General features: G+C 49.7%; 1 long non-coding RNA gene across 1 annotated transcript; it reads left to right on the plus strand.

Moving 5' to 3' along the window:
• The first annotated feature begins 10,898 nt into the window (after positions 1-10,898).
• On the plus strand, positions 10,899-12,756 carry LOC119090359 (uncharacterized). Its single transcript, XR_005093213.1, has 2 exons — positions 10,899-11,412; positions 11,949-12,756. It is a non-coding gene; the product is annotated as an uncharacterized LOC119090359 (long non-coding RNA).
• Positions 12,757-14,684: the final 1,928 nt, after the last annotated feature.

The following is a 14,684-nucleotide window of genomic DNA, read 5'->3' on the forward strand; positions in this document are numbered from 1 at the left end:
GTCGTACAATTGATCTGAAAATGATTTTGGCGAATTGGCGTACTGATGACAACGCATAAAACACACAAAAAGCTAAACAAATACGAATAGTCATTTCCATAGCGGTGAAAATGAGATGCAATAAGATTTCTCCAGTCGGAGATTCAAATTAAACTCAGAGTTTTTACCAATTGAATCGGACCCGAGTGAATTAACGATGCGTGAAAAGTGCAATTAGGGTGGGATGCTCCCTTCGACACAACCTCCCTCTAACACGCGCTCGGGTGGGGGATAGTTTGACCACCGCCGAAGTTTTTCAGAATGGTTTCCGAATGGCGCGGTGTAGCCGCGTCCAGTTTTGTGCGGCTGTAGACAATTGAGTAGCGGATTATTTGACGTGTAAATTTGGATGTACCTTGTAAGGTCACTGACCTAAGGCAGGTCAAAGTCAGGCCATGGACTTTTGTCCATGGCCTGATTTTGGCCATGTTCAGTCTGATGCTACAACGGAGTGTTAGACGAAGCTCTATACCTCTGAGATACTTTTTTAGGCAACACAACAATTGAATAAAAAATTCAATTCACCTCTGGGGTCTGGCATGAATGTCAGACCAGGGTCAAAGCTTACCTCTTTTATTACTCTAGGGCTTGCTTTGTGGGGTAATTCCTGGTGCTCATGTCCAATTTATTGATGGCAGGAATTGCATTACACATCTTCCATGGACTTCTTGAAAGTTATAATAGGTCACTGACCTAAAATGACCCGGGTCAACGTTTTGTTCTTAAGAACATACTCCCTAGCGTAATATTTTTGGTTTACTCAAATGCAAAACTCGGGAGGGTCTCGTATGATTCCGATAATCATGGCCTTCGAAAGGTCAAACAAGGTCACTGGTCTTAAATGAGCATGCGACCTTTTACTTAGAACGGGTATATAGGTTATAGGTGCACTTTGGACACCAACCTGGAAATTGACCTTGTTTGACCTTATTCACTCCGCATGTCATAACCTAGGGAGCTCAAACTTTGACCTAAGTGAGTTCACATACAAGCCAACACATCTCGTGAATTTTGTGTCTCTAACTTTCTTAGTTCCTGAGATAGCAATGGGTCAAACCGACCCCCCACGCGAACGAAAGGTATCCAACCGTCCATCCGGGCGCGGGTTAACGCCAGACAGCGTTGTTCAGCGCGTGCCTAACATATTGACAGAATAGAGCTGGAGCTTAGGCCGGCTGCTTTATAAAGGTCTGAAATACAGTATAGGCAAGACCAGGCGCAAGATTTGACTGTACCTTCCGTAGATGACAAGGCCAAGCAGATAAAACGAATGGAAATTGACAGCATGCTTCACAAAAAATTCACCTCGAAAATGCATCGCAGTCGCGCAAAGAACCACATTTGTTTTTTTTGCATTTGACCACAACCCTGCGTTGCGCACACGTTTGAAGCTGTGTTGGATATTGAAATGAATCTGGTGGGATGCCACTTTTTTCCATATGTGAATTCGAAAGCATAACAAACTTGGTCTGAGCGGCTAGCATAATCTTACTCAAACCGCGGAGTGGTCAGACGAAATCCATAGCAAACATTTTGGTCCGCTTCCCAGCGCGCACTTGGATGCCACTATGCCTTAGCTGGAGTGCTCCGTTAAAAGCACGCCTCTGTCGATAAAAGGCGGGACGGGTGCAAGCGGCAGCGTGCCGCGTGAATGGTGCCCGAGCCAGCCGAGTGAACGACACACACGAGAAAGGGTGATGTTTGACGCTGGAATATGCTGCGCAGCGCTTCCTTTTCAGCAGATTTCGTGCAAAAAAGGCAGATGACCAGCGAATGACGGCGGGGCATCAAACACATGCCGTGAGTGCACACATCACATACCCAGGCCAGCGTACGCTTGCATGACACGATCAGCAATGCGTCTGTCTCATTTGGAGCCCATCATGTAGTACAGGTACCCAACGTACCCGGAGTGGAAAGGTTTGTGCTGTACAGCAATGACTGACTCTTGGTTGCGTGAAGGCGGGTCGACAAGGTTAGCCAAGTACGTGTTTTCTCACTTGATCAGCTGCAGAACGGAGGAAAACTGACTTTTTTGGTAGGGCTAGCGTCCAATGACGTCAACATGGCCACCACAGATGTTTTAGCCTCACAGAGTATACAGTTCGTACAGGTGCTACGAAACTGGTATATTTTAACATCGGTGGTTTGCACAAATTGTGGCTGAGCTGAATTCCGTAGACAAGAGCATGGTTTGAAACGGCAACAACCTTTCCAATGCATGGATGTTGCAATTCCCGTCATAGTCGGTGTGAGGGATCGCGGCCTTGGATGGCTAGATGAGAACACGTCGTTAGCTAACCATAAGTTATATTATTGCCAATTTTGATCGTTTTCAATGCAGTTTTGCCCCAATCATTAAAACAGCTTGAACCATGTCCAAAGCAAAAAATTTCGCCCTCTAGATAGACGATCAAAAAGGAAGGAGCGAGCATGCTATGACACCTTCACGTGGTGTATGAGATCGGCTAGAAGACAATGCGGGGCAATAACTAATCTTAAAAAGAGCTTTCGACACTTCTGCAAGTTCTTACGCCCTTACCTTTTCTAAACATGCATGCAATCCGAACAGTTTGGTTGAGTATATTTGTTCATAACATAAAGTTGCTTTTTCACACAACTGTTCGAATAACGGAAATTGCGGTTTGGAACAGAAAATGATGCAATTGCATCATGATGCATAAACATGATGACCCAAACAGTTCGACGCCGGCTGAGACGATGGACGGTAGGTGACGCCCACAGTGACAGAACGATGCCCGCCGCCTGAGATCGACGCCCAGAGCAGCTTCTGGCACCTCCTGTGCTTGTAATTGGAAGGACAGTGATGGTGTGGTTTTCTCGGTATAGGATGGCTACACCACCGCCCGGGCTGCAGCGGAGCGGTCTCCAATCATACACTTATTCTAATGGCATATTTGGCGAATGTGTCTGGACGTCTATCCGACGAACAGCAGAACAACCATCGGCTGCTACTCTATTTCTGCAGAAGGAAAGAACCGGGAGCTGTTCGTCGGTGTTGGAATGGACGCAACGGTCACGCAAGACCATATGACATTCCCATGCCATGTTGCCACGGACAACTGGTGCTCTTGCACTTATCATCAGCACATTTTGTTTTGTTTCCAAATCACCATTCAGGCGTTTGCTATTTAGGCGTGTCGAGATTTTGATATGTCCGCATTTTGCAGCATTCAGTCGTTCACAATTTCGTCAGGTCGCCATTCTTCCATATCGTCATGTTGCAGTTCGCCATTTATTCGGTGCGATTTTTTGGCCCGCCGAATTTTTACATGTCGTGAATATGAAAACCGTCATAAGGCATCCGGCAAAAAGGCATTGGGCAAACAGTGAGAAGACTTTTTGTTTGGATTCCGACCCTCCCAGCCTAGGGCAGATAGCGAGCACCGAAGTGACTCGAACCCAGACACCATGCCACGTGCAGGATCGGAGGCAGACGCCTTAACCGATCGAGCTACGGGGTAGACTACATTCGGATATGGTTCTGGAATAGATTATGAAAGATGTGCGGAGCCACTTCCGCACTTCGCGCCTTCTGGGACATTTTCAGCGAGACCCACCGCTGCGGATAAATGTAGTCCAGCCTTCGACAGGTGAAACGCCCGGGGAACGCAATCCAAGTATTCAGAGCATCTGCCATATGATGATTCCCTGCACCGATGAAGCTTACTCTAAAGCCGCATAACCCTTCCTCCGATCCACACACCTGGCCGCCTCCCACATCGTCTCCGCTACTGACGACGCTCGGGGGCCGACGCTGCTGCTATATATACACCAGCTGAAAGAGAGTCGAGTTTGGCTGTGCTTAACTTGGCTGACGTGCTGGCGTCGTTTAAGTCTCCTGTTACATCGAGACCATGACTTCGGAGAAGCCCTGGGGTCATCAACATTTGTCTGACCGTCGGCGTCTGTGTCCCAGAACGTCGCCTTTACCGGACTAGGCGCCCGGTGACCAGACCTCACAGTGGGGCCAGTCAGCTGGCGGGATGGATGAGAGCACGTTCCCGGAATGAGGCGCAACAGAGGCGTTTTCGTGGCGCAGACCAAAGGTCCGTCCTGCGAGATAGTGTTGAGACGCCAGGCCATGTATCAGCATAACTTCTACTAAGGCCAAGTCGAAAGATTATTCCAGAGGTGCAGCCTCGCAAAATAGACGGGGGGGGGGGGGGGCAGCAGAATATATGTCTGTACCCACCTTCAGTGTAGAGAAAAAGTAAATGTCTTCATGTATTTGACCCACATTCCAAAAGCTGGTGGGGTACATTTTTCTTTAGGATTGCTTGATTTTTCAAGTTGCATGAACATTCATTTTCATGCACAAATAAGTCATTGATAATTTGAAATCATGTTGAAAATAATCGGGTGTGACCGCGCAGCACGCAAGCAAGATTGAAAAATGGTAGCTTACGTTATCAGTTCAGCGCATGCACTACATTCCGATCGTGGTCGAATGGTTAATGAGGCGGACTTATGCTTTTCAAATATACAGTTTTACTTCTTGGGAATGCATTTTCAACAGTTTTCCTCATTTGCTCATGGTCGCCCACCCGGGTCGACTAGCCACACTAGCCACACCGGCAGCTGGTTAATCAGCGACTGATTGGCTGGTCGGCTAGCTGGAAGCCAATCTTAAGCCATTTTTTCCAACATACTCAAAATATACACGCTTGGAATCCCCTGTAAATGGGTCAGGAACCAGAACCATGGTGCACAATTATGGCCACAAAAGGCACGAAACGTTAGGATGCCGTTCCGAAAAGCCCTGAATTTGTGGGCCAAAACCATGACAGATGAGGCTCGGATCCTTCCGGACGGTCATATATATATATATATATATATATATATATATATATATATATATATATGACCGTCCGGAAGTATATATACATATATGACCGTATATATATGTATATATATATATATATATATATATATATATATATATATATATATATATATATATGTGTGTGTGTGTGTGTGTGTGTGTGTGTGTGTGTGTGTGTGTGTGTGTGTGTGTGTGTGTGTGTGTGTGTGTGTGTGTGTGTGTGTGTGTGTGTGTGTGTGTGTGTGTGTGTGTGTGTGTGTGTGTGTGTGTGTGTGTGTGTGTGTGTGTGTGTGTGTGTGTGTGTGTGTGTGTGCGCGCGTGTGTGTGTGTTGTGTGTATTCTTAGGGCGCGTCAACTGCTTTAGTTATATAAACGGAAACATGTCTGCTTGTCTTAACAGGATCGTTCTATTAAACGGGGGTTCTCTACCGTTGGGATACATCATGCCTTAGAGGCCAGCAATTTTGTGAGACTTTAGAGTAATTGCTAAACGGCCTTCTTTACCTAATAGATGATTTCCACCTGGTTATGTTTCCTACCTAACGGACAGTTTTTGCATCGGCTGGTGGAGGGTGGCCGGGGGTGGGGGCCGCAGCCGTGACCAGGGGGAGGGGGAGGGGCTGCCCTTCAGTCAACGCGTTTTACGCTGGTTACGTAACGGTTGGCAACGTTTTAAGTTGTTCCAAAAAATGCACAGCTAAAAAACAACCCGAAGTAGGAGTATAGGCCGCTGAACGTAACATGATCACTTTTTGGGGATAACGTCTCTTCCAGACAGGTTCGGTGACTTCGGCCCAAGAAACTGTCACGAGCGATGCTCTGCGTTGTAAGATTAAATAATATCAAGCAGCGCAGAACTGAGGCGGTGTGAATAATTAATCGAGTGGTCCTTACCATTTCGGTGCGGCAAAGTAAAAAAAAACAAAAACAAAAAACAAACAAAAATGACAAATACCGCACCAACGGATCGCAACTTATAATTGATGAAAAGGGATTTAACATGCAAACGGGCGGCCGATTGAATGCGTCGCTCTTGGGCGGAGGGCAAATTTGATCGGAAATTTAAAAGAAATAAGAAACTAGAGGCACAAAATTTGCGGAGTAGGTAAACGTATACGTGACACCAGGGCCCCTCGAAGTTTATCTGGCAGCACCGCTGTGACGTCACGGCGGGGCGCCTGGACAATCCACAGCATTGTAAGCCCGAAGGAAAGGGTCTTTTTCAGAGGCAGCTTTTGGGCAGATTGAGAGGAAACAGACGGCTGAAACGTTTTCAGCGTTAGACAGAACGTGTGGTCTCTCGTACGCCAGGTGTGCTTTTAAAGCTTAGTGCTTTGGCTTTGAATTGCAATTCATTTTGCGCAGGCATTGCAACGCTATCCTAGGTGGCGCCACTAGTACCAACACCTGGTTTATGGATGACACTAGTGTTGTTCTTGGGGCTAATATCCAGTTTTCCTACATACTTACGTCTTGCTTCTCGAGGCGTTCTGCGTGTTGGAATGCAAACTGTTCTTGCTGGGTTAGAAATATATTAACATCGTGCATGCAAATGCTTTCCCTGTATTTTGTTGGGGCACCAAGGCATATTCCCGACTCATTTGCCCACCATTCTAGTCTAAACGTCAAATGATGTTCGGTCACGGTACTGGGTTACCTTCATGTGTGAGCCTATTAAGTTTGACCTGGAAATTAAAATTTGACAGTCGTCTTGCCTTCGTCGGCGCTTTAACCTTCCTCAATTGGCTGAATATTGAACGCGTGACGACGACATGCGACATTTCGATGTCACCATCAACATTAGGTGGGCAGGTTGGTGTAAGAACAAATCGTCCGGAAAACCGACGATTCTGCCCATGTTTGAGATGCGGGCCGTATGAAAAAATTATAATTCCGTGCAAACTAATAATTTCAGTGCATACTTTGAGATGCACCGGATGCAAAGCACATGTAAAAGAAAACTAGAATACAGATATACAAATGATACTAGATAATGATAATATTACAAAATGCCAGAGGCGGAGGAAGCAGCAATAATGCCAAAAGTGTCGTAGTAGTGGACAAGCAAGGTATCATGTTGTCCTCAAGAAGACACACCCGGGTACGCCGGAGCCTTTGCGTCCAGGCCAACTGGTAGAAGCGCGATGAAGTCGGGAAGGCGTCACTTGTCTTCTTCGTATCAGGACCACGCTTCCCAGAAACGCGCTCACCAGCTCCTGGAAGCGTGACAGGAGGGGGAACATGATCAGCCGCCCCCACGCCCTTCCATCCAACCAGCGGAACAGTGAGGAGCTAGTTCGGTCGGCCCAAAACTGCTACTGCTGGTCAAATGGGTACATATGAATAAATCAGTACCGGCGCTTCTTTTAAGGCACTTTGAGCCGCACCTAGCTAAATTTTAGGACCCACTGCAGCATCACCTCAAATGAAATGAATTACTTCAGATGGTGATCAAATGTCGTTTCTTGCGATGCATTTTAAATGAGTGTGTTAACCTGCACTCAAACAGGCCTGTAACCAGTCATGCACCCGTCGAAATTTGCGCAGTTTTTAATGATACCATGAGTATCCATAATTACATTTCGATAGCACTTCACCTTGATTTACCCCATTAGAAACATGGCCTGGCAGCGCACCGAGAACTTGCAGTGGCCGGCACGTCTCACGCCCCCTCCTCCCCCCGACAGCACAGCGAAGCAGACCGCTGCCGGTCCGCTGTCCAGCGCGCCACATCTTCCTCCCCCGAATCTGCGGAGAACCTCTACCACAGACGTAGCTTCCATCGGCTGACCTGCCCGTTCCTGCGATGCCCTGCGCGCCATTTCCGGCCGGCCACGCCATCCTTCGTCATCCGGCCGGCCGTGCCATACCTTGTTATCCGGCCGGCGCGCTCGCAGCAACGGGAGGCGTACGGCAAGGTCCGACGCTCTGTCACCGCCTGAGTGATGCGGTCTACTTGGCGAGTGTACTTTAAAGACGGTGCGGAGCCTGTATAAGTTATACTGCTAGCAACGCCTTTGAACTGAGCCATCTTAAGCTGCCTCCGATACTCAAAGCAAGAACGTATCCGGGAGAGGAAGGAGGCGAGAAGCATGTGACCCCAGTGCTGGTAAAAAAAGATGTGTTTTCATTCAAGGCGTAATTTTTGTTGGCAAGGTTTTTGCCTTATCCATCTCATTTTTGCCCACCTGAATTCTGGGTAAATATCTGGGTAACCAGAGATTGGTCTTATTGCTGGTTAGAGTTGGGTCCATTCCCTATTACCCACTTGTGTGGCACAACTCGGCTAAACTGCGGGAACGCTGTATTGTAGCACACGGGCTGTAGGTACTTCACAGTCAATACTAACACAAGTATTGGTAACTAGCCGGTACGCTGATGACAACCCAAGCCCGTCCGCCCCGGCTCGGCCAACGCATGTTGCCTCGCTGACATTCGCCCACTGCTTGGTAAACCAGTTCAAACTCGGCCACTCCCATCTGTTGGTGGGGGGACCGGTTCGGCAAGGTAATCGTTAGCATGTGTGTCGACGTCAGCTGTCCGGTTCTCCGAGTGTGAAGCAGTACGGTGATAAGCCCTTGGCCTCAGCATGTGGAAACAAAGTCCTCGACTGATGCGGTGGAAACATGGACAAGCCCTACTAGCCCCGCTCAGCAGAGCGTGTCTTGAGCGCAAAATCGTCGCGGCGTTGTTTATTGAGGCCCTATAGAACGGCGCTGATGGGCCACGCGACCAACTCAAGACATCTTCCTTGGAAGGGAAGGGTGCAATTTAAACTTGCACGAAATTTACTCGAAGCTGACTAAGACTAAAGACGCGCAGTAAATGAACAAAGGAATGCAGCATCGTACGCTTAAGGCAGAAAATAAACGCCCATTGATCTTTGGAGCTACAACTTCCTCAATGAACAACATGTAAAACACAACCCCAAATATGTAATGCTGACGAGCGGGTATGCCTGTCGCCTGACAGTGGCGGAAACAGGTACCAGGCCGAGGGAAGCGGCAGAAACACAGTGGCGGAAACAGGTACCACGTCAAGGGAAACGGCAGAAACACAGGGGCGGGTACAGGTACCACACCGAGGGAAGCGGCAGAAACACAGTGGCGGGAACAGGTACCACGCCAAGGGAAGCGGCAGAAACAGTGGCGAAAACAGGTTCCACGCCGAGGGAAGCGGCAGAAACACAGGGGCGGAAACAGGTATCACGCCGAGGGAAGCGGCAGAAACACATGTTATACGGTCTCACAATCTCAGTGTCAACAAACTCCATCCTGGGGACACGGGACTGATGCTGACGAGGCCGTTTCCGCTTGTGCCTTGTCTGAAGACTCATACTCACCATAGCTGATGGGTCGATACTTGCTCGAGTCGATTGAAACCGAACACGGAACGATCCAGATATATCTGGTCTCATACCTTGACCGACCAGGAGACTCCTGACAACATGAAGCTATAGATACCGTGCTGAATTATTTAGGTAGCTACTCTGATGAAATTTGTGTATATATTAAATTTGTATACGACTGTATTTTTATTTTCCAGTACTTTTGTCGACACGTCGTGACACGGGGAGCCCAACCCTGCACCCTGTAGCCAGTCTCTCAAAACAGAACTTCGTGTATTTTTGGTGTAAATTGTACATTTATGGCGCATAATCGCATAATACAGGTTCTCAAATCAACAATATACAACTTGAACTACAATCTACGACACTAAAAATACACAGAACATGTACAGTCTACGGCACAAATATACAAAAACAGTCTTGCATGAGTTTCTCAAAGCCAAGAACAAAGTTCTGACAGAGCTTAAGGTTGATAGGCCCTTGATGAATTTAGCAATGCAATCAACGCAAGCATTTGTGTCGTAGATTATAAAACTGACCTTAGGACTGTTACTTATTGAAAGACAAATTGCTGCAGCGGCAAGCCTAAACAGCATGCAACAGCTGCTAAAGGCATAACAGAGCATACGGCTTGAGTGTGAGAAGTAATAGTGAGTGTTCCAGCCTTTCAGACAAAAAGCCTTGGGTAGGGCATGCCAAGACCAAATATAGGGCAAAACTGCCTGGTCAAGGTGCTTTCTTTGCAAGAACATCAAAATATATCAAAATTGAGAGAAATTTGTGTGTCTGCCACAATACTTGTTATGGATACCAAACATTCTATGTTTATGCAAGTTGTATTCCAGACACTTTCAAAGTGAGATATGTGCAGCATCATTGCCTGCGCTGCCTACTCCGGTTGAAAACATTATTAGGTGCAATAGATGCTAACAAAATAGATTAGCATCACACATGTATTATACTCAAAAATTGATTTCATTTGGATAACACAGCTGTATGCATCTTGTGCATCACTATGCCATACGACAGCTGCTAGCCTGCATAAAAGCACATAATAGAAGCATACTTTCCGCGATCAGTCATATAGAGAAGACGCACTCAGCTGCGCAGCAGTTTAGGACGCACTCAGCTGCTTCGACTAGATGGCGACTGTCTTACCGCTGGCGGAAACGCGGGCACCGCGGGTAAGCGAACCCCGCACCCGGACGCGTTAACCACTGCACCACCGAAACCTGTCCCTGGCTTTCATATCCTGATAAGCGTTGCTTTTCAACCAAAGCGTCATAATTGTAGCTGGAGGTTATATCCCCAAAATCGTAAGCTTATGTGGCTGGTTGATGTCGAGCCAGGCAACTGAAAACTTACATATTATTTTGTCTTAATCGATGGCAGTTCGAGTGAAGGTAATACATACTCAAAACATAAGACGTGGGTTTATGGCTGCTAGAATTATCTCATGTTTGGTGGTTGTTGTCCTGGCAACGGGACACACAAATGTACGGCAGTGTCAAATGTCCAAACTACGACAAAGGTCACGTGACGACTTTAAGAAACTGGCCTTGAACGTCGTTTGTAAAATCGAAAGTACACATTAATACTTGGCTTGAGATTGCAGTTTCGCTTTGAGAAACTGGCTACTGGCGGGACTTGAGCGACATTGTCTGGCGTATGCTGTTGGCTGCAGCCGTGCGCCAGTTAACATAGGGGTATATAGGGCCGGACCGGCCACTGGGAGCGGCACTGCTACCACCGACCGCCGTCTCCCAGGTGACCGGCAGACTGGGGAGGACCACAGCGACGACTAGGGACACGAGGACAACAGGGCGAAGGACACAGTAGCGAGAGGACACAAAGAAAGCAGGGCGGAGGACTGTTGGGAGAGACCTAACAGCAGCGCGACGGTCGGACATCATCAGAGAGACGGGAGAGGACTGCCAACAGAGGACAGGAGAAGACTGGCAACCAAGGCCAGGAGAGGACAGGAGGGGAAAGCCAACGGAGGGCATAAGAGGACGACCATCGGAGGACAGGAGAGGACGGCCAACGGAGGACAAGAGACCCCCACATATATCTGACAATCGCAATACGTGATAGTTGAAGAGAAGCACGAGCAATGCGCCTGAAAAACGTGATAATGTTGATCTTTCTACTGGGTATCGTATGCAGCCTTCTCTCACCGGTGAGATAAAACCAGCCTCAGACTGTGAGCGAAATGTAATGAGTGACTAGCTCCAGATTTACCCAAAGATTAAGACGCTGTACTAGAATTAGGGATGTAATGATTCATCACACTGTCGTCCTCGTGTGGGGTATTTAGATGTGTGCAGGGTTTCGCCCACTTAATCATCATCATATAGTCCATCTTAGGACTCCGTAACACCTGACGCCCATGAGATCAGAGAGTATCAATGATTTCTGACACCACACAGCTCACGAAAGTTGGGACCAACTCTGTGTAAACGTCCTATCGTACTTCGGCTCCAAACGACGTAATGACTATCTGCCCGGTTGCGGGTGCGTTCGCATCTGCCCGCGGACCCCGTCCAACACCATCGCAAGCCTCGCCCCTCGCCATTCTCTCGGCAGGGGGCGCGAGTGACGGAGAGCCACGCGGGCGATGTCACTGGCCACTGCCGATCACTGATCTCTGACAGGTCACCAGCGACCTCTGAGCTCGGCGGCTCACCAGACGGTGCCGGTCATTCCCTCCGGCAGGCCATGGCACAACTGTCTGCGATCACTCGCCGAGCGGCCAAGAAGGACAGGAGGCTGCAAGTCATTAAACTGTCGTGCAGCCGGTGCTACAGACCCTGTGGCCAACACTGCTGCAGGAAGTGGGGCTGTGGGAGAAGAGGCTGAGACCGGCGGATGGTGACCTGGTACAGGACCTCTTTTTTACAGTACGTTTTACAAGGACAAGGCTGCCGAGAACGGAAACCAGCACAGTCTTCGAAAAAAATTCATCCACGCATTTTAAGATTTGATTACAACTCGTTGTTTGATACCTGCCGGTTCCCAAAACGCTAACGCAAGTGTTACTGGTATACAAAGTTAACATCACTGCCCGGACCATGTTGAGATCTCATGATGAAGTCTGACACTAAGATCTTATCAAAAACTGAGATCTCGTGATTAGTAGCACACTCCTGCCTAAATGACACCAAACCAGCAACAGTTATTCCCTGCATCCGATGGCAGGAAAACCGGGCTGGATCCATGTCATGTCTTGGCAAAAAAACACTGACGTACTAAAAATATGGACAATATGCACGGGGAAAGCCTCAGCGCCACACTTAGCTTAACATACAAACAATTCGCCTGATATAATTACAGTGGAGTGCTACAGGAACCAACAATTTGTGAAATTGATGTTACAACATTTTTAGATAGCTGTCGTATCAGAGTTATTGAAATACGCTGTTGAAGAAGACAAGAAGACTTCTCTCACAAGATGTCCAAATTCATCTTGATTGTTGTTTTTATTCATCATTATCTATGTTAATAAATTTCGGTAGAGAAGAAACTGCCCTCTGAAAATTTGTACATACATATTTCTTCCGATGATTTACTTCAAAGTACCCAATCATCGTGTTTTAAACCGAGGACCACGAAACAGTGTCAACCTTTCAGATTCTGACTGAAAATTTTTGAGAGTCGAAATATTCCTGCTAAGGCGAATAATGCGAAAGAGCGGATGCAAAATAAAACTACAGGGATAGCAATCTGGATCTAGCTGCTTGACCTCTGACACATGTTAGTAACCCTGAGATATCTGTCCGTGGTAAGAAAAGCATGGCTAGAAACGGTCAACTCTATTAGCTGTTTTCAAAATAACGCGATCATAATTAGAAACATTTTAAACTGTCTTCCATGACGGCAGCGAGAGTTGCGCGAGCTTACATTAGTCGTTTGGGTCTGAAGGCCATCGGCAAATTGCTCACACATCCGAGTAAATGTTGCCGCACCGATGATCTAGATAGACAAGAACTGCCTTTACGACAGCGTTTAAAGGAACGCTCCTCCCTGCAGCCGGAAATGTCCATCGCCACACCACATTCTGACTCTCTCACTCGGCGGTAGACATCCTCCCAGTACGTCATGGCGCGTCGCAGGGAAGTCACAAAATGTGCCCAGCGCCACTGCGGATTCCTCTGCGCTTTGGTGGGCGTCGTGACGTGCGGACGCCGCTGAAGCTGCTGACCTCCGCGAGAGGCTCCAGCCTTCAGAGCTTCACCTGCCACCGCGCCGCTCCCATTATAGCTCGCGTGTCAAACTCGGCCGACCCCGTTCGAGCCAAGTGGCAGATGTTTGTCCGGTGTCCTCGTCTGCAATGAAGTGGCTGGAGCAGCCAACGGGCGGCTGCACGGCGGTGACCCGGTCTGAGGGAGAGGAGAGAGGAGCCACCCGGCCGGTCGCGCGGTACCTCTTCAAGCTCGGAGAGCAGCTGCTGCAGACCGCCTGTGTTGGGCTGGTGGCAGCACAGTTCCGCGCCGAGCCAGTGCATACTGTCATGCTGGTGGGTGAGACGAGCGTGCCCAACATCACCATCTGCCCCGGTGACGGCGTGCTAGAGAGCTCGCTGCACGCTGCCCGACGCTGGAAAGATGGCAACATCACACAGTATGTGGAGGCTGCTAACCGACCCCTGGCCTGGATCCTGGGTCGGTGCCACGCCGGCGGCGCCATCTGCTGCCACACCTCTTGTGGCGCGCACGAGCGCCGGCTGGGCGGCTGGCGGCCGGTGCTAGTGCCCGGCCCACGCCGCCCGCTCCTCTGTCACCGGCTGCTGCTGGACGCCGCGGTGCTGCTGTACGGCGTGGGCGCGCGCAGCGCGGCTGTCTCGGCAGCGCGTGAGCCGGGCCAACCGCAGCACGCGGCGCTGCGCGTGAGCGCTGCCGCCACGCGCAGCGTGTCTCGCCGGCGGCAGCCGTGCCTGGCGCGCGCCGGCTATAGCCGGCAGCACTGTCTGATGGCCTGCTGGCACGCGGCGGCGGCGGCTGACGTCGGCTGCCGAGCGCTCGGCTTCGAGCCACCGCCGGAGCAGGCGCCATGCGGCAGCGAGGCGGCGCTGGGCCGGCTGTACGCGCGGCTGTACCGGAAGCCGGACGAGGCGCCGCGCTGCGACTGTCCGCCCGTCTGTCTGGTGGTGCAGTACCGCGGCAGCGAGGAGCGCCGATTCTACCCGGGCGCGCCGCTGCCCACCGTGACCCTGGTGATGGAGCTGTGGTCCATTATGATGCGCGAGCAGCTGGCCACCGCGCCGTAGCAGCTGGTGTCTGAGCTGGGCGGGCTGCTGGGTCTGCTGCTCGGCTGCTCGGCGTGGACGCTGGTGGCCTTCGCCTGGCGCATCGTCAGCTCGCTGTGCCGCCTCGGCCGTGTGCCGGACGGCGGCCGGCATCAGCACCCGCTCTCCAGCGTCGCTGCGTTGGCCTAGGCTACCGACGGCGACGG

This window comes from Pollicipes pollicipes, unplaced genomic scaffold (genome assembly GCF_011947565.3).
Source record: "Pollicipes pollicipes isolate AB1234 unplaced genomic scaffold, Ppol_2.1 Scaffold_3087;HRSCAF=3621_pilon_pilon_pilon, whole genome shotgun sequence".
Taxonomy (NCBI): domain Eukaryota; kingdom Metazoa; phylum Arthropoda; class Thecostraca; order Pollicipedomorpha; family Pollicipedidae; genus Pollicipes; species Pollicipes pollicipes.